Genomic DNA, 27187 nt, shown 5'->3' on the forward strand with positions numbered 1-27187 from the left:
TTGGATGAATCTTGTGCTGATCTTGAAATCCACGTTTACTCATTCTAAAACTAATTAAAACAGCCATTTTACTACACTGATACGTAAATTTCCTTGTTTAATACCGGTGGCGAAAACACGAAAATGTGCAATTACCAGTTGGTCTCGTAAGGAACTCAGTGAATTAAGAAATGTCCAGAGGCGAACAGAAGCTTGTAATACTGACAATAACGCTTAATAAACGCATCACCCTCTACGGTAGAAATGACATATGGACGTAACAACGTTTTCCGAAAGTGCATTATAGGGATGTTTATCTTCATATGTGGTACTTAATGTGTAGTAAGGAAAATTATTAAATAAGACCTTCCGCAATACAATTACTGTTAGATCGCTACGGATGTCAGCAGATGAAAACAACGCATCGTAGTCAGGAAGCCTACAAAATTGTGCCGATAAGTTTCAAGCAAAATGGGAGCAAACCGCCTGCTGTAAGCACACAGACTGTAGTCCTAAGCTACCTGCTATGCATTTATTCTGAAGAAGTGACTGGCTGTGTTACCAACTCATATATGTAACAACCATGAACATCTACTACAACGCAACCAACCACGTTGTGGTTTCCTAGCGTTTGAGGTTCTTCTGAAATTCAGAGAAGTATTTGCGTGAACTTCAAAAAACGAATTATTACGGACTTCGGGGAAGGGAAAAACCTAATACCAAAATTAGACAAAAACGGATAAATCCTCCGTAGCAGCTGTTAAAATAAAGCGCTATTGGTTTCTTCATCTTTATCTAACAGCAACTAATTAAAGATAATTTTAGACCAGACACATTTCGCTTTATTTGCAAAGCATCTCCTGCGGTCGTTCTGTAAATATGAATACTACGTCTGTATTTTTTGGTTGCTATAGATTAAAACAGTATTTCTTGGCGTGCAGTTTACTTACGGTGTTTTTGCCTCATGGTCGCATATTCTGCAAGCTACTGTTGGTTCCTTGTTACCGGAGGTAAAAAAAAAAAGAAACTTCTTTGTACATGTACACTTGGCAGATTTTTCGCCTCCTTGTACTTTTTCATACGCTACATTAGCGTTATTTGCACTTCACCTCAATTTTAGAAACAGAACTGCAGCTACACGTGTGCGCACTGCAATGTTTACGTTTGTTCATAAACGGGTGGTAATGCAGATGAAAGTTGAGTTCCGCAGTTTCACCAGAGAGGGTGCTGCCCCCGGGAAGTGTGTTCCAAGCCGGCCGAAGTGGCCGTGCGGTTAAAGGCGCTGCAGTCTGGAACCGCAAGACCGCTGCGGTCGCAGGTTCGAATCCTGCCTCGGGCATGGATGTTTGTGATGTCCTTAGGTTAGTTAGGTTTAACTAGTTCTAAGTTCTAGGGGACTAATGACCTCAGCAGTTGAGTCCCATAGTGCTCAGAGCCATTTGAACCATTTTTTTGTGTTCCATCCGTCAACTCCGATTCCGACGCAAGCGCGGAACACTCGCAATGCACACCGCAGAACAGAGCAAGTCTTCGTCTTCGATTGCTTACGTGAAGATGACTGGCAGGTGACCAGCTGAAATACCGTGGGATGCATTAGACGATCACCGGCTGCAAGCACGCAACTCTGTTTGGACATTCAATTCAGCGGGAAAGTTTTAAAATTAAAAGTGCATTACTGTTACGAATGATGTTAACCTTCATTACCCAGTTCTGCCACTCTCCGAGCAACAACTGACAGCTGGCCGTGAATCGGCCTGTGCATTTCGTACCTAGAGTAAGAAAAGGGACTTGTTTGTATCACGAGACGTATGTACACGCAGTGCGAGGACGTCCCGAGCACTGTAGGCTGTGGGCACGGCTTCCGCCCAGTCGTGTGCCCTGCAACAACACGGGACACCAGATCCATCTGGACCCCGTCGTCTCTTCAGACGAGTCCCACATCTACGTACGCCATCACAGTGGTTGTATGTATGTGAGGAGACCCAACATCGTCATTGCCATCGTCATCGTCATTGTCAGCATCATCTGCGAACATACTACGCAATCCAACTTGCAGTGCGTGGTGGTGGTTTCTTTCCACCCACCACTTCTCGACATTTCCTTTCCCGTTCCACTCGTAAGTGGAGCCACAGACAAACGCTGTCTATATGTGCAGAAAGCGTGAGACTGACGACACGCCATCACGCTTTCGGAAAAACATCATCTATACAGTTCCAAACAAGTGCGAGAATTATCGCACAATCAGCTTAACAGCTTGTGCGTTCGAGTTGCTGACTACGATACTATTCAGAAGAGCGGGAAAGAAAATATTAAATCTGTTAGAGCGAGATAATTTTGGCTTTAGGAAAGGTAAAGGCAGTTCTGACGTTGCGGTTCATAATAGAATGAAGAAAAATCAAGACACTTTCGTAGGATTTGTCGACCTGGAAAAAGAGTTTGCCAGTGTCAAATGGTGTAAGAAGAATTGGCTTAAGCTACGCGGAAAGACGGGTGATACGCAATACGTGCAAGAACCACGAGGGAACAGTAAGAGTGGAAGACCAAGAACCAAAACGATTTAAGTCAGGGATGTAATCTTTCTCACTCCCACTGTTCAATCTATACATCAAAGAAGAAATGACGGAAGTGAGAGAAAGATTTATGACTGGGATAAAAATTCAAGGTGAATGTATATAACTTATAAAATTCGGCTAATGACATTGCTACCTCAGTGAAAGTGGAGGAGAAATACAGGATCAGCTTAGTGAAATAAAATGAAAGTAAATCGAAGAAAGACGAAAGTAATTAGAAAAAGCGAGAAACCTGGTGATCATGAAGTAGACGAAGTTAAGGAATTCTTCTACACAGGCAGCAAAATATCCCATTATGCACAGAGCAGGCAGGGCATAAAAAAGGCAGACTAGCACTGACGAAAAGGGCAAAGAGAAGTCTCTAGTAGCAAACATACGACTAGAACAGAAGAGAATCGAAGCATTTGGTATGTGCTGCTGCAACAGAATGTTGTATATTACATGGAGTGATAAGATAAGAAATGAGAAGGTTCCCTGCAGAATCGATAAGGCAAGGAATATGTGGAAAATAATGGCCAGAAGAAGGGACAGGATGATGCAACATCTTTTAAGGCATCAGGGAATAACTAGAGGGAGCCGTTGAAGGTAAAAACTGTAAAAAAAGATAGATACTGGAATACATCCAGCAAGTAATTGACGATGTAGGTTGTGTACTGTCTGCCATCGGGTTCCCCTATATGGCAGGCAGCACCACATAACAGCCACGCTATGAGGGAAACAAACCAACAGCCAAACAGGCGAAGACATCAGGTAAACACGCCGAAGACTCCAGTCGATTAACGGGAACCTTTCCTTGCAGAGGTCGCCGGGACATATCCGGCCACGGATTCCTAGCCGGGTTTCTATTGGCTCCAGTTCACTATATAGGCCCGGTCGGTCGAAGGCAGACCAGTCTTCGTCCGCTGCTAATGGCAACCGCTATAGCAGAGTCTCCGGGAAGATATCACCGAAGCCGCTGTACTGCACCGCCGATCGAAGTACCAGCCGACCGAGAGGAACCACATCTCCGGCTAGATCGACGGACGTCTACATCTATTGTACAGCCAGCTATTGTACTGTAGAAGAAGTTACGTTCAATAAACTGTTGGAGAATACAACAGGTTGCAGGTGTTACACTCAGACGAAAAGGTTGGCAGGAGAGGAATTCGTGCTGGGCCGCATCAAACCAACAGAAGACTGACGACTAAAAAATCTTAATAAAATAAAACAAAAAGGAGAATGTTTCAAGCCAGCGGCTGGCACAGCAGAATAAGTGCAGAACGGTAGTCCGAGGATAATGGGATGGACTGCCTATGTGCATCATCTTTCTGCAGTCAGCCACAGATGCCGATTTTGTAAATTTTGTCGTTGGTGTTTTGCGAAATCAACGTCGTCTTCCGTCCATTGATTGTTATTTGAATTCACGGAGCATTTCCGTAATACTCTGACCGAACCTGCAAGACTACACCGGACTTGCGGTATGATTCCAAACACTACAGACGATTATGACTTTATGCACTCAGTTTAACAACTAAGCCTTCCACCTGACTACCTGGTCCATGTGTCTGCTAAATTGATTTTGCCGTTCGACTGGGTTTTTTGTTGTTCGCCTGTGTTAGAGGTTATCAGATTTATCAGAATCTAAATGAACTTGAATGCTGAAATAATATGTATGGCCCTGGCTTTATTGTACTCAATTGTTGATGGGTGATTAATATATCAACACAGAACTCATCCTTTATCAAAGTTTATTGATTAAAAAATAGGACAAAATACACGTTATGCATGATGACAAAACATGAACTGTTGGCAACAAAAACAGATGCGACGAACAGTCAACACTCCACTGGGCGGTGACCGGTTGGCAAAGATTAAGGTTTGTCTGGTTGGACTACTTACTCTGGCGCGAAACATGGATAATGCAATCTAAATTTATCTAACACTGAATCGACTTTGATGGATTTATTCTCCACAGAAGTTGTATTATGTTGGTGCAGCTGAGAACAAGTAGCGTGACTGTGTGTGATGCTTTCTCAAGTCGTGGTTCAAGCGTCTGTAGAACAGCGATGTCCGGGGCCCGTAATTCGTCATCGCGGGCACGAAATATGCAGAGTCGCGGCTGGCGATCTGTTTGATGGATCGCAGTTACTCTCTAATGGAGACTTGAAATTTCAGCAGATCCCACCATTTGACACTCCCAGTCTCCTGTCATACCATGGACCCATCTGACTCATAAGATGTGCACTCGAAGAGATCAAAACACCAAGACGGCAGACCTGTCACGAATATCACTGACTCGGCACAGCGAGTTGTCTGAGATGACAGAGACCTAAACTGTAGACACGGCGCCGGCCGGGATGGCCGACCGGTTCTGGGCAGTACAGTCTGGAACCGCGCGACCGCTACGGTCTCAGGTTCGAATCCTGCTTCGGGCATGGATGTGTGTGATGTCCTTAGGTTAGTTAGGTTTAAGTCGCTGAGGAATGAAATAAATAGGAAGTGCAGGGAAGCTAAGACGAAATGGCTGCAGGAAAAATGTGAAGACATCGAAAAAGATATGATTGTCGGAAGGACAGACTCAGCATACAGGAAAGTCAAAACAACCTTTGGTGACATTAAAAGCAACGGTGGTAACATTAAGAGTGCAACGGGAATTCCACTGTTAAATGCAGAGAAGAGAGCAGATGGGTGGAAAGAGTACATTGAAAGCCTCTATGAGGGTGAAGATTTGTCTGATGTGATAGAAGAAGAAACACGAGTCGATTTAGAAGAGATAGGGGATCCAGTATTAGAATCGGAATTTAAAAGAGCTTTGGAGGACTTACGGACAGATAAGGCAGAAGGAATAGATAACATTCCATCAGAATTTCTAAAATCATTGGGGGAAGTGGCAACAAAACGATTATTCACGTTGGTGTGTAGAATATATGAGTCTGGCGACATACCATCTGACTTTCGGAAAAGCATCATCCACACAATTCCGAAGACGGCAAGAGCTGACATGTGCGAGAATTATCGCACATTCAGCTTAACAGCTCATCCATCGAAGCTGCTTACAAGAATAATATACAGAAGAATGGAAAAGAAAATTGAGAATGCGCTAGGTGGCGATCAGTTTGGCTTTAGGAAAAGTAAAGGGACGAGAGAGGCAATTCTGACGTTACGGCTAATAATGCAAGCAAGGCTAAAGAAAAATCAAGACACTTTCATAGTATTTGTTGACCTAGAAAAAGCATTCGACAATATAAAATGGTGCAAGCTGTTCGAGATTCTGAAAAAATAGGGGTCATATACAATATGTACAACAATCAAGAGGGAATAAAAAGAGTGGACGATCAAGAACGAAGTGCTCGTATTAAGAAGGGTGTAAGACAAGGCTGTAGCCTTTCGCCCCTACTTTTCAATCTGTACATCGAGGAAGAAATGACGGAAATAAAAGAAAGGTTCAGGAGTGGAATTAAAATACAAGGTGAAAGGATATCATACGATTCGCTGATGACATTGCTATCCTAAGTGAAAGTGAAGAAGAATTAAATGATCCGCTGAACGGAATGAACAGTCTAATGAGTACACAGTATGGTTTGAGAGTAAATCGGAGAAAGATGAAGGTAATGAGAAGTAGTAGAAATGAGAACAGCGAGAAACTTAACATCAGGATTGATGGTCACGAAGTCAATGAAGTTAAGGAATTCTGCTACCTAGGCAGTAAAATAACCAATGACGGACGGAGCAAGGAGGACATCAAAAGCAGACTCGCTATGGCAAAAAAGGCATTTCAGGCCAAGAGAAGTCTACTAATATCAAATACCGGCCTTAATTTGAGGAAGAAATTTTTGAGGATGTACGCCTGGAGTACAGCATTGTATGGTAGTGAAACATGGACTGTGGGAAAACCGGAACAGAAGAGAATCGAAGCATTTGAGATGTGGTGCTATAGACGAATGTTGAAAATTAGGTGGACTGGTAAGGTAAGGAATGAGGAGGTCCTACGCAGAATCGGAGAGGAAAGGAATATGTGGAAAACACTGATAAGGAGACGGGACAGGATGATAGGACATCTGCTAAGACATGAGGGAATGACTTCCATGGTACTAGAGGGAGCTGTAGAGGGCAAAAACTGTAGAGGAAGACAGAGATTGGAATACGTCAAGCAAATAATTGAGGACGTAGGTTGCAAGTGCTACTCTGAGATGAAGAGGTTAGCACAGGAAAGGAATTCGTGGCGGGCCGCATCAAACCAGTCAGTAGACTGATGACCAAAAAAAAAATGTTCTAGGGGACTGATGACCTCAGAATTTAAGTCCCACAGTGCTCAGAGCCATTTGAACCATTTGTAGACACGGCTAAGTCTTCACCACAGGCATCGCTTGTGCGAAGTCAGCTGAGGACAAGAGTCCCAAGTTCGACACACTCTGAGTCATGCCTCAAAAACTCTAGAGGTACTCAACAATGGGTGAAACAAGTGTTCCTTAGTAAATGAGCTACACACTTCTAAAATTTTCCCAATAAGCCGAGATCGGCTATTTCCCCGCTACAGTCCTTTCGTGCTCCTTAAATTTCACATTGCTCTGCAGCTTTAGGCCTAGCTATTTAGCTGATGTCACTATAACAAGTAATGAACCACTAACACTCTTTTACAGAATTACAGAATTGCTTTTGCTACTCCGTTGACGTAATAGGGCAGTAACACTCGCCTCCACAATCCGCCCTCCACCTTCACCTTCAATCTTCTTCAATACCCTTCCTGTCTTGTCTATTTTTTGTCTACCCATTTCCCTCTTCCTCTTTGATCTAAAAAACCGACACATCACATTGTTCATCACCAGCAGGCCACATGTCAAATCCATGTGACGTGAGTTGCATTCTATCATTTTTGTCTCCAGCAGCTGAAAGTGATAACATTTATTTGATTAAGTCTGACATTTTGTACAAGATACTTCATTTGCTGCTATTTCGATTATGTAAAAATATTCTAAAAATATTCTTGAACAAGATAAGGTGAGAGTAGCCTCTAATAAAAATCCAATTTGAGGAATACGATTTGTATTATAAAGAAACATTTTAGCCAGAATGTTTGGTTCATTTCAGATTACATAACAGAACAATAAGTTAAAATCTTGACTATAAACACAAATTTGGAACTAAAAAGAAAGGTGCAAAAAAGTAGCTAAATGTCGTCAGATTCTTACAAAAATTTTTAAGTATCTTGAAAAAGACGACTTACAAGGAGTTCAGCCCCAAAATGTCAGAACCTACAACAACCCCAGATAGCTACCCTTCGTGCTATTTTCTTCAGACGGTTTCAGGCCAAAAAAAGAAAAAAAGAATGTAAAACAAATCACACAAGAACACGATACTGTGGCTTCTGAACAGCCAATTGAAGCAAAGAAAAAACGACAGTGATTCTCTTACAGTATGCCAAAAAACTAAGGAAACATGTGCTAATCTAGATGTTAATACGAATAGTGATGGACTGATGGCAACAACTCTGTTCTATTTTGCACGATCCTGGTACTTGGCATTGAGTGATGAGTGATAAACTGATACAGCAAATACACTGGTCGAAAAAAAAATCGCAAAGCCAAAAAAATTAGAGTTATGAAATTTCGGGAATATGTTTGTCTAGGTGACATATTTAAGTGATCCACATCGCAAGATCATAGGTAGGCCACTGGAAATGATGGTATATTAATAACCGGTGTACCGCCAGAATGTTGAATGCAAAGGTGCAAACATGCTTGCAATGTGTTGTACAGGTGCCGGATACAGTTTGTGGGATGGTGTTCCGTGCCTGTTACATTGTCAGGCAATACAGGGACGGTCAGTGCTGATGTGGATGATTCCTGGAGTCGTCGTCCCATATACGCTCAATTGGAGACAGATCTGGTGATCGAGGAGGCCAAGGCAACATGTCGACACTCTGTTGAGTGTGTCGGATTGCGACAGCGGTATGTGGGCGAGAGTTATCCTGTTGGAAAAACCATTGGAATTCTGTTCATGAATGGAAGTATACGCGGTTCTGGCGCTGCAGTCTGGAACCGCGAGACCGCTACGGTCGCAGGTTCGAATCCTGCCTCGGGCATGGATGTGTGTGATGTCCTTAGGTTAGTTAGGTTGAACTAGTTCTAAGTTCTAGGGGACTAATGACCTCAGCAGTTGAGTCCCATAGTGCTCAGAGCCATTTGAACCATTTGAATGGAAGCATAACATCTCGAATAACGAGACTGACGTGCATTTCTGCAGTCGAGGTGCGTCCGATAACCACTAAAGTGCTCCTGGTATCACACGAAATCCCATCCTAGACCATAACTCCAGGTGTAGGTCCAGTGTTTCTAAGTTGCAGACAGGTTCGTTGCAGGCACTCAATTAGTTTCCTCCTAACCAAAACACGTCCATCACTGGCACCGACGGAGAACCGGCTTTCATCAGGAAACAACAGAATTCTATCCTGGCCTCCAACGAGATCTCGTCTGACACCACTGAAGTCGCAAATGGCGATGGTTTCTGGTCACTGGAATGCACGCTAGAGGGTGTCTGGTTCGGAGCTGTCCTCGAAGTAACAGATTTGTAACCATTCGTTGTGACACTGTGGTTGCATCTATCTGTTGCTCAAACTGCTGCTGCACGTGCAGTAGGACGCACCAGAGCCGTGCGCCCAATACGATGGTCTTTCCTCCCCAGAGCCCGGTCTTCTGGCGACCGTACATTGTCGTGGCCACTGCTGCCGGCAATCGTGTGCAGTGCCCACGTTTCTGCCAAGTCTTGGGGTATTGATAATGGCGTCGTTGCCGCCTTCAAGGCATCAGCTCACCACGTCCAAGGTAACCACGCACGACCGTTTGGCGTACATTTAAAGCAAACCTGATTTGCATCGTCATAGTAGAGCCACTCTGATGCGATTGGTGCAAATTATGAAAATACGTCATCTTTCAGATGTAGAAGCACGCCTACAAACATGTCACAATACTCCTCCTTGGTGTTAGGACATTTTTCCGGCTGTGTAGAATCGTCTTCAGCTGATTTATCAGCTTTTCAGTCCAAATCCAACTCTCTTCCAACTTTCAGGAAGACCATGCTGTACATTGAAAATGGCCAACAACAGAAAACAACGAAACAATGTCCACGTGAACGGTTAATAACGAGAGAGTAGAAAACCGGTATTAATTGTTTACCTTGCAGCACGACTTAATCAAATCAGTGTAAACTTGCAAATGAAGAGTTTTCTCCACAAAAAGCACCCTACAAAAGATTTTACAGGCTGTTATCGATGCACGAAAAAAGCTCTGAGCTTCGAAAAACGGTACTTAGAATGGACGACGCTCCAAGCATCACTGAAAGGACATGGTGTCGATAGTAATATTGAAACAGATGATTAACTATGAAGCAGCGAGATGAAAAGCTATATGCTGCACTTAACTTTATTGTTAAGTAGTAGAAGTTTAGTTTTCCAAGGATTAAACACTGAGATTGGTAATGTTCAGAATGGAAATTTTTTGGTAGTATTGGAATTGATTGAAAAATATGACGAAGTAGCTGTTGAACATCTAGCCAAAGTTACAGAATAAAGGTATGACAGACGTAAAGAAAACGAATCACCACAGCCGTATCATCAAGGAAATTTAATTTATTTTCGGGGCTACACCGAAGCCTTGTTCTTCCACTGTAAACGAAACGAGTACTGGCATTCATTGGCCCATGTATCGTCGAACCCACACAATACTAGTTGTAAATCGCACACATCAGGAGTATATACTCTACAACATGTTGTCACCGCTGTCTGTGGAATGAAAGTACTCATTTGGTTTACAATGCACCTCAAGATGGTGTAGGAACTGCACCGGAAGTAGCCGTTTCAAACAAATTCATTTCATGACGCGGCTATGGTGGTTCGTTTTCTTTACTTACATCATCAGCCGCTGTTCCATGTCCAGGAGAACGATGGACTTTCACAAAAATTGTGATAGAATATCATTATCTACCATGATCCTCGCAGAATGAATTTATTTTTCTACGTGGCAAAAAGTTGGTCTTGTAAAAAGCAAACCGTGCCACTTGGCGAACCACAATCTCCAGATTGTGGGAGCAGACAATTCTGGCATCTGCTGACGATCTTGTGATCCTTGGCGACACTCTAGAGCAAATGTGTGCTTCCTCCAAAATGCAAAGGAAATTGGGCTGGAGGTGAACAAGGACAAAACTAAATATCCTGGAGTATCACATCGTCGAGTTCTCCCTCCCTCCATTGTTGTAGACGGGCATACCTTCGAACGACTTGAAGAGTTCAAGTATCTAGGCTCAATATTAAGCAACAAAAGTGAAGTGACCAAAGAAGTACATCAACAAGTGCTAACCGCGTGTTCTTTAGTCTGAACAATCTTTTTATAACTCGTCTGATATCTCAGAAGAACAAAGTCCATCTGTACACGAGACTGGCGACGCCAGTACTTTTATACGGCTGTGAAACTTGGGCGACATCAGCAACGACAGAAGATTCAATATGTGCGTTTGAAAGAAAGGTACTTCGGAAGATCTATAGACCCGTCTACATTAACATGGAAGGTAAACGGAATAGAAGAGAGAAAGGACACCTGTACGAGAGGTTTGGACAGCCACACATTGGACGAATATTGGGACAGAGGCGACTACAATGGTTTGGCCACATCTTACGAGCCGACGGATCCCTTCCTAAGAGAGTCTTCCACTCTCAAACGACGGGAAAACGCTCGAGAGAACGCCCAAGAACGCGATGGAAGGATCGAGTGATGACGATCCTCAAGAAGTGCAAACGGCGCCCGTGGAGGGTGAGGCTAGAGGCCGGAAAAGGCGGAGTGCCATCTGCAGCAAATACCTCCTCTCTTGTGACTGACACACATCCCGTTTATTGGGTTTTTTGTTTGTAATGTTTTTTTTTTCATTGTTCTTCTGCTGTAGGCCTCAAAGGCCCGTTAACGCGATAAATGATGATGATGATGTGGCGAAAAATTCTTCAAAAGCATTTTGCACCATTAAGAAGAGTCTGTCTTTTATGGAATTTTGATTCAACTCCTGACAATTCCAACCAGGAGTAGAATATACTCATTCTGCGATAAATATTTTAAAATGCAGAAAAAAGACATTCGAAGTTTGTGAAAGATTCATTGAATTTATGAGTATTAGTGGGAAAACGGGCGAGACCACGTTAGAAACTCTTGGAGTATCTTTTGGGCATAGTTGTGCTCAGAGCTGTGATACTGGTTCCAGCATGCGGGGTCACATCAGAGCTGTTCAGTCAAGAATATGTGGAAAAAAAAGAAGTCTGCCATTTTTCCTCCCTGCGGAGCACATTCTCTGAATAGAGTTGGTGTCAAAGATGTTAAATTGAATTATAATGCTGCCGAATTTCTTTGGAAACGTTGAAAGTTTTTACTCTTTGGTCAGTAGAAACTCCGGCCGTAGCGAATTGTTGAAACACCATTGCCCTTTGCCAGTACAAAGCTTTCTGAAACTCATTGGAGTGAAAGACCAATTCGTGCGCCAGGTTTTGAAGCACTGTCCTTCGATCCCCAAAGTTTTAGAGCAGTTCTTGGTGTATGAGGTACGCACATTAACTCCATCAGTAATAAATACTCTTTTGGAACCCAAAAAGTACTTTGTATTTTTCAAAGCTCTCCTGAGGTCATCATTTTGCACAAGATATTTCCTCTATTGATCATAAAAACATGGTTATATAGAACGAAGGAATTTTTCTCAACATAGCGATGCAACTAATTAAACACTTAATGAGATGCAGGATTCATTGTATATGTAACGAATCTGTATTACAGAGACCTTTTACCAACAGCAGATTATGCTGATTAACGAAATTTGCAACTCAACTTTTTTCTAAAAATTGAAAATCTGATGAACAAAAAGGGAGACTTTGGAATTTGTGTATTGCATGGGGCCATTTCCTTAAATTTCATTCTTTTCCATGCTTCCTGTGATATTTTGGAACTCCATATCTATCTTTGATTTTAAAGAACTTCTGATACTCCACTCCTTTTCACATTCGACAGACATCAGCTAAAACACCCTGTGAGTGCGTTAGCCTCGCTAGAATAAATTACTGGGATTAGTAGTGGACCCTTATTCTATGACAGACCACAATGGCGCTTAGCTGTACAAAATTTGTTTAATATCTGTATCGTTGTGAAAGAAGCACACGGGTTATGACATGACAATTTCAGGACAGTTGCCCAGATAACATATAACATCCTGATTAGCAGAAATAACACTGAACACAGCAATATCAAATGTAAATATAAGTTTCTCTACAAGATTTTTTTTTTACTTCTAGACAGTGAAGCATTATCTCAGTCAATATTATGACAAATCATCCGATTCCGGTTCTAAGTTCGGTACTATTTAGGATGACAATCAAGTCTACAGAGGATGGTTAGTTTTGTGGCAAGATGAGCAAAAGATTACTGAACGTTCCTCGAGTTCACAGTGGATGCAACCTGGTGATCCAACAAGTCTACGCCTTGCCAGTGGCATCTACCTTTAGCTGCAACGTGCTGTCGGCTGCACGGCTGCTCTCGCAGTCCGAAAATACTATAAAATGCCTATCAAAACCTTTACTGGTTATATCAGCTATGTTTATCGTTAGTCGAGGAAACGTGCACTCATCCCTAGTCTATAAAATATGCCAATATACACATGCGTAGATGGAGCAGCATGTAAACTTCAACGCCCTCTCAGTTCTCGGAAGAACAATGAACCAGGTGGCTGTTTCGTTTCTCTGCTATCGGAGCTCAACGCGTCTTCAGCTAATTTCCAGCCGAATGTCAGCCAAAGTGAACGCTGTCTTCACACAAACATTCCTCTTTTGGCGTCGTCGAGAGCGTAATCCGCCCTGTTCTACACTTGACACTGGTTCAGAGGAGAGTACCCGAACTTTTTGGTATTGTGTCTTTCGTAGAAATCTGTCTCCCATGGGTGTCCTTTCTTGCTTCACGTTTATTCCTTCAGAGTTTGTTTCAGCCTATCGGACATTTTGTGCCCGCTCCTGGCGCCTAGAAGTTACACCCGTACATCACGAGCTCACCTCAATCAGCTGCGCCTCTGGCTTGCTTGTTTGTTTGTATCCATCTGGAAATTCCCACACACAGTTTCCTAAACAATTCCTCCTTCGCAGGCAGCACGGGGCCGCCGCTACCTGCTCTCCTCGCTGCATCACCTGGCGCGGTCGTTGTCTCTCTCGCGGCACGTCACCAACCCCTGTTAGAAGCATTTCGTTTTATGTATGCCGTAACGGCGCAACTCGCTTCTGCCCCTTGCAGCTTTTTTCATCTTTTGCTCTTTGACATGCAGCATTTGTGTTCGGTGTGTTAGTACCGTCGAATCAAGTGTCATCCCTTTTGGCATTACATGCTGTATGTTTTGATAGGCAAATCTGCTCACTACCCCCGAGTGCGTCAGGTGACATATCAACCTACATCTACATCTACATCTACATCTATACTCCGCGAGCCACCTTACGGTGTGTGGCGGAGGGTACTTATTGTACCACTATCTGATCCCCCCTTCCCTGTTCCATTCACGAATTGTGCGTGGGAAGAACGACTGCTTGTAAGTCTCCGTATTTGCTCTAATTTCTCGGATCTTTTCGTTGTGATCATTACGCGAGATATATGTGGGCGGTAGTAATATGTTGCCCATCTCTTCCCGGAATGTGCTCTCTCGTAATTTCGATAATAAACCTCTCCGTATTGCGTAACGCCTTTCTTGAAGTGTCCGCCACTGGAGCTTGTTCAGCATCTCCGTAACGCTCTCGCGCTGACTAAATGTCCCCATGACGAATCGCGCTGCTTTTCGCTGGATCATGTCTATCTCTTCTATTAATCCAACCTGGTAAGGGTCCCATACTGATGAGCAATACTCAAGAATCGGACGAACAAGCGTTTTGTAAGCTACTTCTTTCGTCGATGAGTCACATTTTCTTAGAATTCTTCCTATGAATCTCAACCTGGCGCCTGCTTTTCCCACTATTTGTTTTATGTGATCATTCCACTTCAGATCGCTCCGGATAGTAACTCCTAAGTATTTTACGGTCGTTACCGCTTCCAATGATTTACCACCTATGGCATAATCGTACTGGAATGGATTTCTGCCCCTATGTATGCGCATTATATTACATTTATCTACGTTTAGGGAAAGCTGCCAGCTGTCGCACCATGCATTAATCCTCTGCAGGTCCTCCTGGAGTACGTACGAGTCTTCTGATGTTGCTACTTTCTTGTAGACAACCGTGTCATTTGCAAATAGCCTCACGGAGCTACCGATGTTGTCAACTAAGTCATTTATGTATATTGTAAACAATAAAGGTCCTATCACGCTTCCCTGAACCGTTAAGAATGACATGTTGTGTTCTTTCTTCTAGGAAATCCTGAATCCAATCACAAACCTGGTCCGATATTCCGTAAGCTCGTATTTTTTTCACTAAACGTAAGTGCGGAACCGTATCAAATGCCTTCCTGAAGTCCAGGAATACGGCATCAATCTGCTCGCCAGTGTCTACGGCACTGTGAATTTCTTGGGCAAATAGGGCGAGCTGAGTTTCACATGATCTCTGTTTGCGGAATCCATGTTGGTTATGATGAAGGAGATTTGTATTATCTAAGAACGTCATAATACGAGAACACAAAACATGTTCCATTATTCTACAACAGATTGACGTAAGCGAAATAGGCCTATAATTATTCGCATCTGATTTATGACCCTTCTTGAAAATGGGAACGACCTGCGCTTTCTTCCAGTCGTTAGGTACTTTACGTTCTTCCAGCGATCTACGATAAATTGCTGATAGAAAGGGGGCAAGTTCTTTAGCATAATCACTGTAGAATCTTAAGGGTATCTCGTCTGGTCCGGATGCTTTTCCGCTACTAAGTGATAGCAGTTGTTTTTCAATTCCGATATCGTTTATTTCAATATTTTCCATTTTGGCGTCCGTGCGACGGCTGAAGTCAGGGACCGTGTTACGATTTTCCGCAGTGAAAATCTCATGTAAGGTGCGAAATTAACATTCATTCAAGCTGCCACCTTACAAACTTAATCTTCATATAAATTCCATTTGTCTGTCATTGGCATTCAGTATGCGATATTTGGCTACAAAATTTTTTGATAATGATTTTTTTAACATTAAATTAAAAACTGTTATAATTAATAAAAACCAATCACAAGGAAGAAATTACCAGATATTTTTCGGCCGCGGTGGCCGTTTGGTTCTAGGCGCTACAATCTGGAACCGCGTGACCGCTGCGGTCGCAGGTTCGAATCCTGCCTCCGGCATGGATGTGTGTGATGTCCTTAGGTTAGTTAGGTTTAAGTAGTTCTAAGTTCTAAGGGACTGATGACCTAAGAAGTTAAGTCCCATAGTGCTCTGAACCATTTGAACCAGATACTTGTTATTTTCAGTGATGTGACATACTTCGTTAACTTCACAAAACCTCCATACCGAAATTGTGTTCAATAACACACAAATATTTCTTCTTGGAAATTTTGCTTATCCCAACAGTCAGGTATTCTTGGTAACTCGTTCAAATGGCTCTGAGGACTACGGGACTTAACATCTGAGGTCATCAGTCACCTAGGCTTAGAACTACTTAAACCTAACTAACCTAAAGATATCACACACATCCATGACCAAGGCAGGATTCGAACTTGCGGCCGCAGAGGTCGCGCGGTTTCAGACTGAAGCGCCTAAAACCGCTCGGCCACACTGGCCGGCTTGTTCACTCGTGTATGTAGAAATATTGGTATCAAGTTTATCTTCATTAACTACCGGTTCTGGAGCAATCTATATTTTCAAGCTGTAATATGTCATTGAGCTTCGTGCTTTCATAAGTCAGTAAACAATTTTTTAGCTTTCATGCAAGACAGTCTTTGTATCGCTTTCAGCGAGGGCAATTTTTGTTTTAGTGCTACGTAGTATGCTTGGTCTGGGCACTGTGAATTCAGTCTACACCATGTACGTCATTTTTATGCACACTAGCTACCTTCAATTGAAAAGTTTTTATAAAAAAATGTGGAGGACTCTCTTTAGCAAAGTGCATTAAGCTGAGGCATGAAGTTGGTTGTTTGCCAAGTGTGAAGTGGAAATAAATAACGATGCCTTGAAAATGTGAATACGTATCTTCACTTACATTTGAAACCCTGGCATTAAACATCATCCCGTAGACGTCAAGATGACGATGACTGGAGCCACAAGAACTTCGCTAAAACAAGATGAGTATTAAAAAAAACTCTACACATTCTAACAACATCCCACTAGCTCACTAGCTTTCTGCACTGTAATGTCTCGTTCTATTCAGCCTACTTAGCAAATCATCTTGCTGAAGAAATGAAAATACATCAGTAACAGTTCACGCGACTTTTAGTAGGACTTAGGAAATGGCAGTTAAGTGGAAAACCATTCTGAGTGAAGCAAAAGTTGTTGCCGAGGCAGTTAACATTTCACCAATGTTTGGCATCAAAAGGAAACTCAGTGCAGGTGAAAAAAACGCCTGAACAACTTCAGCTGGAAGCATCAAGTAAATTCAAATCTTTTGTTGACTTTCCTGTTTTGGATTTTGTCATGACATATGATAACAAGATCTACAAGATGTGAAGAGTTTTTTTACTCTTTTCACCACTTTTGCCTTTCGTGGATGTAGGAAGTGACAGACTCAAAGTGAAAACAACCAATCTGTCTCAAAGTATCCTTCAGACTTATCATATTCAGACGCTAAGTTGAAGATATTGTGTAGCACAATCTTCCAACCACAAAAGGATCCGATGAAGCTTCTCAGCATATATGGGAAAAAACGTCAACCAATTTCTCTGAACCTGTGTTCTCCAATCAGACTTTTCTGTATGATTGCAGTAACTGTGTCTGCTACTGAAGTGGCAAACTCTTTGAAAACTTAGCAAAGGAGCATAATAGGCCAAAGTGGGTTAGCCATTTAGCAGTTTTAGCAGTTTTAACCAAGATGTAACTGATCATTTTAGTCAGAACAAAGCTCAGAATACTACTATTAATTCAAAAAAGAGCTGAAGATCTTATTGCCAGGTAGAAACTTGAAAAGTTGTGCCGGACCAAGATTCAAACCCTGTATCCTGCTTACTACGCAGATCCCAACTGCAGGGACTACCCTGCCCCCCCCCCCTCCCCCCGTCACACCCACTAATGTAGTGCCCCTTACCCATAATCCTCACAACTTGTGGCTCTTTGCCGATTCCCATAAGAGATCAAGCTTGGTGTGCATCTGCCGTCTAGTGATCATTTGCCATCTTCTCCGGAATTTTATATGTGGTTTCAGACATCACACATATATTATCAATTAGTCGTAATTTACAGCCTGTTTCTATGACTGACATAAATCCTAATTTTTCTTTTTCTAACTACTTTTATTTTCAAATAAATATCTTTGTTGTGTCAATTTTCAGGTAAAATAATTTTGTAACTTTAGTGTTGACTTATAAAATAGTTAATATAATTATACTCTGTATTTGCAGTTGGAAGTACATTCTAAAGAGAGTATGGCTAAGAAATAACCACGCAGTTGTAGCGTATCACGTGACTGTAAAACATTTGGGGGGGGGGGGGGAAATAGGAGGAGAGGGGAGCGTGTCTCATTCTGAGTCCAGGATGCCCGCAGAGCTTATGAAGAATATTATTTCTACAAGAAATGAATTCGCAGTTGCGAATATGAATCAACTTCGGCTGTATATGAGAACGAGGAAAACGAAAATTTGTACCCGAGAGGGGTTCGAACTCGGATTTCCCGCTTTACGGGAGCGGTCGCTTTAATCTCTTTGGCTTTTTTTTTTTTTCAGTGTCCCCCTCGCCCGTCAAGTGAGATTTTCACATTTCGTCGTGCACGGGTCACAACCTGGTACTGGTGAATAAATACGAATCAGCAGCGCCTGTGTTATTAAGAAGTACGATGCAATTTTCCTTTGCACATGCATGCCTGTCCAGAAGAACAGGCCCTCCAGTGATTACAGTCGTCAAGGAAATGTATTCGCAGTCGCAAATATGAACCATCTTCCACTGTATATTAGAACGATAATGAAAATTCGCATTGCAATTTCGCATTTGCAATGTTATTTATGTTTTAGAGCTTATCAGGTGTTCTCATCAAGTTTTCCTTTAAAAAGAAGTGTCGCGTCTAAGGTGATCCCGCAATATTTCGGAAGCGTGTTATGACAAAGTTTGTTTCCAAAATACACATCAAGATATCTTGTGGCAATCTATCGGACAGATCAAGACATGCAACTTCTGTGTTATTTGAGTCAGGTTGTAACCACAGTTTACGGAAGTATTGGCTTAAGATATCTAGACCAGACACTATGGTTTCGTCAGATGTTTCTAAGGTTTTGCGTTGGGTGGCTATCGCCTAATCTTCCGCGTAGTCAGACTTCTGGACTGGAGGAATAGCAGATATAAATAAATAATATTAAATAGGAGAGTGGTCAGTTCTCTGAAGGAAACCGTATACATTACTTTTTGACATACGTTGTCTCTTCCTGTAGTAGTACAGTGCATGTACTTCCAGCTAACAATACAAGAGAAAGCCGTTGATGAAACAATTTCGTGTAGCAAACAGCTACTAACAAGCGACGTAAATTACATGTTATGTGGCGTTGAGCTAAACATTCGTTTGAAACAGTTTCTTTTTAAAAACACGCAACACTTGTGGTTTTGGTTTTCAGTATGAATGGTTTGAGGGAGCTCTCCGCATTACTGTGTTCTGTACTAGCCACCTCTTTGCATAACTACCGCAACCTACATCCTTTCTTACTGCATCCACCTCTTGATCGTGCTCTACAATTTAATCGACCACTCTCATATACACGTCCCTAGACTAAAAAAGTAACGATTCCTAAATGCTTCTGAACATTTCATATCGACTATTTTCTTTAAACTGTTAAAAAAATTTTTCTCCCTAAATTCATACCTCTCTTTATTTTTTATTATTATATATCCATTTAATCTTCAAGATTCTTCTGTAGCGCTTCCTTTCAAGAGATTTTATTATCTTCTCGTCCTACCCGCTTATCTTTTACGTTTCGTCTCCGTAAAAGTGTACACTCCAGGTAGACACTTTCAGAAAGGACTTCCTGGCGCATAAATTGATACTGGACATTGACAATTACTTTTTTTTTCGGAAATGCCACTCTTGCTGTTGCCAGCCTGCGTTTTATATCCTCCCCACTTGAGTCGTCGTCAGTTTTTTGCCACCCCAATAGCTAATACGAGTACGAGGCTGATATTCCTTTTGCACGATCTGATACTGTGGTCACTGCAGCTTTTGATATTTTATTGCCGCAGTGCGGATACACCGAATATAATGTATCATGTCGCCACGTTGCCTTTGTCAAGCGGGAACGGTGTTCCATTGCGCTGTGCCTTACTCTCTTCCTTGAGAATCCACATTTTATATTCGATGACGAATAAACGAAATGTATGTAAGTGCTGCAAGTATAGATTTTAACATGTATTGTTCAGGGCAAACAGTTTAGCCTCTCGCAAAATAATACCTCAGACACGGGTCTTGTGAATTACATGGCCATCGCCGGCCGCAGTGGCGGAGCGGTTGTAGGTGCTTCAGTCTGGAACCGCGCGACCGCTACGGTCGCAGGTTCGAATCCTGCCTCGGGCATGGATGTGAAGTTGGTTAGGTTTAAGTAGTTCTCGATTCTAGGGGACTGATGACCTCAGATGTTAAGTCCCTAAGTGCTCACAGCCATTTGAACCATTTTTGAACATGGCCATAATCGTCTGTTATACGATACCGTTTCTTCAGAACGTGAGTAAGGTTGGAGCCCCTGATTCCGACCCCGCACCTAATTTCGTAGCCATAGGAATTTCCAGTTGCCACAGGATGTCTAGCTGGGCGTGCATGCGTGACCTCATCCCATTGCCTTGTCGAGAGACTCTGCTGTGTGCAGTACTGTTAGTTTCTGTTCACGAGGGGACTTTTTCTTCGCTGAGGCGAGTCACTGAAGCAGTAACGCTAACAGCCTGCTACTCCAAATTTGAACTTTTATTTGCGTTAAAATGTTGTTGTTGTTGTTTTCAGTCCTGAGACTGGTTTGATGCAGCTCTCTATGCTACTCTATCCTGTGCAAGCTTCTTCATCTTCCAGTACTTACTGCAACCTACATCCTTCTGAATCTACTCAGTGTATTCATCTCTTGGTCTCCGTCTACGATTTTTACCCACCACGCTGCCCTCCAATGCTAAATTTGTGATCCCTTGATGCCTCAGAACATGTCCTACCACCCGATCCCTCCTTCTTGTCAAGTTGTGCCACAAACTCCTCTTCTCCGCAATTCTATTCAATACCTCCTCATTAGTTATGTGATCTACCCATCTAATCTTCAGCATTCTTCTGTAGCACCACATTTCGAAAGCTTCTATTCTCTTCTTGATCAAACTATTTATCGTCCTTGTTTGACTTCCATACATGGCTACACTCCATACAAATACTTTCAGGAACGACTTCCTGACACAAATCTATACTCGATGTTAACAAATTCCACTTCTTCAGAAACGCTTTCCTTGCCGTTGCCAGTCTACATTTTATATCCTCACTACTTCGACCATCATCAGTTATTTTGCTCCCCAAACAGCAAAACTACTTAACTCCTTTAAGTGTCTCATTTCCTAATCTAATTCCCTCAGCATCAACAGTCTTAATTCGACTACATTCCATTATCCTTGTTTTGCTTTTGTTGATGTTCATCTTATATCCTCCTTTCAAGACACTGTCCATTCCGTTCAACTGCTCTTCCAAGTCCTTTGCTGTCTGACAGAATTACAATGTCATCGGCGAACCTCAAAGTTTTTATTTCTTCTCCATGGATTTTAATACCTACTCCGAATTTTTCTTTTGTTTCATTTACTGCTTGCTCAATATGCAGATTCAATAACATCGGGAACAGACTACACCCCTGTCTCACACCCTTCCCAACCGCTGCTTCCCTTTCATGCCCCTCGACTCTTAAAACTGCCATCTGGTTTCTGTACAAATTGTAAATAGCCTTTCTTTCCCTGTATTTTACCCCTGCCATCTTTAGCATTTGGAAGAGAGTATTCCAGTCAACATTGTCAAAAGCTTTCTCCACAAATGCTAGAAACGTGGGTTTGCCTTTCCCTAATCTATTTTCTAAGATAAGTAGTAGGGTTAGTATTGCCTCACGTGTTCCAACATTTCTGCGGAATCCAAATTGATCTTCCCCGAGGTCGGCTTCTACCAGTTTTTCCATTCGTCTGTAAGGAATTCGCGTTAGTAGTTTGCAGCAGTGACTTATCAAACTGATAGTTCGGTAATTTTCACATCAGTCAACACCTGCTTTCTTTGGGATTGGAATTATTATATTCTTCTTGAGGTCTGAGGGTATTTCACCTGTCTCATACATCTTGCTCACCAGATGGTAGAGTTTTGTCAGGACAGGCTCTCCCAAGGCCGTCCTTGTTTCGACTCAGGTCTTTCAGTGCTCTGTCAAACTCTTCACGTAGTATCGTGTCTCCCATTTCATCTTCGTCTACATCCTCTTCCATTACCATAATATTGTCCTCAAGTACATCGCCCTTGTATAGACCCTCTATGTACTCCTTCCACCTTTCTGCTTTCCCTTCTTTGCTTAGAACTGGGTTTCCATCTGCGCTCTTGATATTCATACAAGTGGCTCTCTTTTCTCCAAAGGTCTCTTTAATTTTCCTATAGGCAGTATCTGTCTTACCCCTAGTGAGATAAGCCTCTACATCCTTACATTTGTCCTCTAGCCATCCCTGCTTAGCCATTTTGGACTTCCTGTCAATCTCATTTTTGAGACGTTTGTATTCCTTTTTGTCTGGTTCATTTACTGCGTTTTTATATTTTCTCCTTTCATCAATTACATTCATTATTTCTTCTGTTACCCCAGGATTTCTACTAGCCCTCGTCTTTTTACCTACTTGATCCTCTGCTGCCTTCACTACTTCATCCCTCAGAGCTACGCATTCTTCTTCTTCTTCTGTATTTCTTTCCCCCATTCCTGTCAATTGTTCCCTTATGCTCTCCCTGAAACTCTGTACAATCTCTGGTTCTTTCAGTTTATCCAGGTCCCATCTCCTTAAATTCCCACCTTTTTGCAGTTTCTTCAGTTTTAATCTACAGTTCACAACCAATAGATTGTGGTCAGAGTCCACATCTGCCCCTGGAAATGTCTTACAATTTAAAACCTGGTTCCTAAATCTGTTTTACCATTATATAACCTATCTGAAACCTTCTAGTATCTCCACGATTCTTCCATGTATACAACCTTCTTTTATGATTCTTGAACCAAGTGTTAGCTATGATTAAGTTATGCTGTGTGCAAAATTCTACCATACGACTTCCTCTTTCATTTCTCTGCCGCAATCCATATTCACCCACTATGTTTCCTTCTCTCCCTTTTCCTACTCTCGAATTCCAGTCACCCATGACTATTAAATTTTCGTCTCCCTTCACTACCTGAATAACTTCTTTTATCTCGCCGATGACATTGTAATTCTGTCAGAGACAGCAAAGGACTTGGAAGAGCAGTTGAATGGAATGGACAGTGTCTTGAAAGGAGGATACAAGATGCACAGCAACAAAAGCAAAACAAGGATAATGGAATGTAGTCGAATTAAGACTGTTGATGCTGAGGGAATTAGATTAGGAAATGAGGCACTTAAAGTAGTAAAGGAGTTTTGCTATTTGGGGAGCAAAATAACTGATGATGGTCGAAGTAGAGAGGATATAAAATGTAGGCTGGTAATGGCAAGGAAAGCGTTTCTGAAGAAAAGAAATTTGTTAACATCCAGTATTGATTTAAGTGTCAGGAAGTCATTTCTCAAAGTATTCGTATGGAGTGTAGCCATGTATGGAAGTGAAACATGGACGATAAATAGTTTGGACAAGAAGAGAGTAGAAGCTTTTGAAATGTGGTGCTACAGAATAATGCTGAAGATTAGATGGGTAGACCACATGAGGAAGTATTGAATAGGATTGGGGAGAAGAGAAGTTTGTGGCACAACTTGACCAGAAGAAGGGATCGGTTGGTAGGACATGTTCTGAGGCATCAAGGGATCACCAATTTAGTATTGGAGGGCAGCGTGGAGGGTAAAAATCGTAGAGGGAGACCAAGAGATGAATACACTAAGCAGATTCAGAAGGATGTAGGTTGCAGTAGGTACTGGGAGACCAGACATTTCTCCGCTTTTAATTTTCCATACCTCAGTGATGTAAAACGGAAACCTTATAGAATCTCCTTGTCTGTCGACCTGCCTATTTGTCTGTCAGATACTAAGATGGCAGTGTATAAAAGTAAGCGGCTACGTCAATGTAATCAAAAGATATGGCAATCTTCTGATACTCTCAAATTCACTGCTCGAATTATTTAGGATTGTTCCCATTCACCTAGAATCATGAAATTTGACAAGCAGCAAGGTTTCACTGTACGAGTAAGGGGAAAATCGGAAAACTTAATTTGTTACTGCATCGTACAAAAACTTTCTTTTTTACGTTAGAAACCTACAGTCCATTCGTAATCCATTAAAACTTTCAGCAACTACTGTAGGGATTTTGAATTGATATTCAGTGCTAGGTAGAGTGATTCAAGAAAGAGATTTGTCTGTATAATATGCGATTATTTCGTTCTAATTGGCTGAGCTACGAAAATGACGCCTTTGCCGTGTAGCGGCAGCTGACTACGGCGGCCATGCTGGCGCCGCTCGCATCGCAGGTCCTGGGGAACCGCTCCTCCTGCACTCAGATGCTTCCTGACATCCCGTGTCCACGACACGCGCAGCACCTGGAGTGTTTCAAAGCAAAGGCTGCACTTCCATTGTTTGGATTGAGGTTCCAACATGCCATAAGATAACCATTTAAGCATTCCACATAACATTTCGAGATTCGCGCAACAGAAATAGTCCTACGTCCAGCTGCACGGTTTTCTTCTCTGGAGACGGGTCAGAACTCACCACTAATCGCAACAGCGACGATAGCTGACAAAGTTAACGCACCTGCAATCCCCAAGTAGTATATCACGTAATACGTCTCCAAAATGAATCAAATAAATGAAAAACTACACTAGCAAATCAAAATTCACACACAAAAATTTGTAGTTAAAAATAAAATAACCTCGAAAGTCATGGTATTCCTGGGACCGATTTCTTGCAAGTATCGATTTCGAAAACAGGCAAAAATCGTCAAGACTTGATTCCCAGGAAGGATATACTACATATATACGTAATTCTGTTCGTACAGAATCTTTGGAGCGCAACTTCTACCCTCAATTGTCAGTTATTTTAACATTCTTATTTTGTTTTAACAGTTCGAGGATGGCTATTGTCCTCCTTCGAGTGCTGGTTTACTTACAATTACTGATAATCGATCTACATTGCGTAAGTGTCCATCAGCAATCCCTGGCAATCATATGGTGAACAACATATGGAGGAGCGGTGGACAGGTTCCGCTTATATGAAACTTCCTGGCAGATTAAAACTGTGTGCCGGACCGAGACTCGGGCACACAGTTTTAATCCGCCAGGAAGTTTCATATCAGCGCACACTCCGCTGTCGAGTGAAAATTTCATTCTAGAGGTTCCGCTTAACTTGCTTTTTACTGTCGGCAGTGCCTTACAGGAATCAACCGAAACAGGAGCGCTCCATTTACTCCACGCCACCGGCAATAGTAGCTTGCACGTTATATTTGTGCGATGACAGCAAGTTGGCGGCCCCACCGATCGTTCCTCGATTTATATTTGAAGACCTTGCCTCCCGCACAACTAGTGGAAACCGTTAGTACCTACTTTCTTTTTGTTGGGGGGGGGGTGGAGGGGGGAGGGAGTAGGGAGGGATGTGATACTCATCTGTGGGGGTTCGCACGATTGCGAATATCCTCATATGTCTGCAATAGCAGTTACTTTATCGCTGTAGGCTAAAGGACGACGTCACAATTACAATTTTCGTCTCTTTGTGCATTAAAAGTGATCGGTAGTAATTATTGTATTGCGGGTTAAAGGATGGGTCATCTGGATAACCAGATGCGTAGGAAACATTTTAGAATTTTGCTTCCTTTATTTTTTAAATATTTGTTGCAAGAGCTGTTCCATACCTGAAGACTGGAACACAGTTAAAGTTATTTCAATATTTAAATATGGCAACAGAATGACATAGGAAATTAAAGAGGAATAAGTTTACAAAATGCGGTACAAAAATTATGGGAAAATTCTTGCTCAAAGAATAGCTGATACAAAAATCTCAAATAATCTCAGAAGAACAATTACGCTTCTGAAAGGAACGTTCGTGTAATGACATTTACAAAACTATCGTAAAATGTTGGGAATTTGGCTTAGAATTACATAAAGCATTTATTGATTAAGAGAAAGTCTTTGATAAGACCCTTTTGCGGAAAATATTAGAAATAATACCATAAAGAGTCTACGTATAAATACGAAAATAGTTATACGTTCAACTCCGGACATGTCGGATGAAATTTTAATAAACCAAAGCGTTTAACAAGAGTGAATCTATAACCAGCATTATTTAATTTACATGTAGACGACCAAATTATGAAGTGTAAGAGGAAATATAGTTAGGAATTAAAATACATCGACATCCACATCTACATGCCTACGCTACGAATCACCCTTAAGTGTCTGGCACAGGATTCATCGAACTACATTCACACTAATGATTATTCCTCTCTCGAAGAGCAAGCAGAAAAAACGAACACCTATATCTTTTTGTGCGAGCTCTGATTTTCCTTATTTTATTACGATGATGGTTTTTCTCTATGTAGATCGGCATCAACAAGATATTTTCGCATTCGGAGGAGAAAGCTGGCGATGAAATTTCGTCAGAAGATCCCGCCGCAACGAGAAACGCCTTTGTTTTAATGACGTACACCCCAAATCCTGTATCATGTTCGTGACCCTCTCAGAATCTCACTTAACACTAAATAATCTATTACATGTTGACTGCCAGATAACTATATAAGAAACCGAAAATTATTTACAAAGTGCATTATGTAGATTGAGCCAAAACGCAGTATACTAAAAGTTAACTATATGTGAAAATGAGACAAGAACTATGGATTTGAAAGAGAGAAATCCAGTCAGATCGAAATAATAATAAATGAAAAAACTGAGGACACGCGCCCCACTTCAGTTATCTAGGATATGGTATTAGTTTTGAATACAACAAAGACATTGAGAACAAAATGAATGTCACAATTATCTGTGGGACAATTGGAAGAACTCTCTCTGTCGGTCCATTACGGCCAGCAGACATCGTCTGGTACATTCTTTTCAAATCAATAAACTTTACCAACAGACGTATACTTGAGGTTATTTTATTTTATTTCGAACACAACCAGTTTCTACAATTAATTTTGCCATCTTCAGACCCCATTCGCTTTTTTCTTTTCGAATCAACGGGCTCATCGTATAGTGCCATAAAACTGGATACCGTGAATCCCAATCGTTGTGGAACAGTTTCAACGAAAGCGTGACACCAACTCAGCCCACATACAGCCGACGAAGGAGATGATATCGACAAACACCTACATACAGGGAGTTCAAGATTTTTTTCCTCTGTTTCTTGCAAAATAATACGTGTATTAATATTTATTTAGAGAGGTAAA

This window comes from Schistocerca piceifrons, chromosome 9, assembly GCF_021461385.2.
Source record: "Schistocerca piceifrons isolate TAMUIC-IGC-003096 chromosome 9, iqSchPice1.1, whole genome shotgun sequence".
NCBI lineage: Eukaryota > Metazoa > Arthropoda > Insecta > Orthoptera > Acrididae > Schistocerca > Schistocerca piceifrons.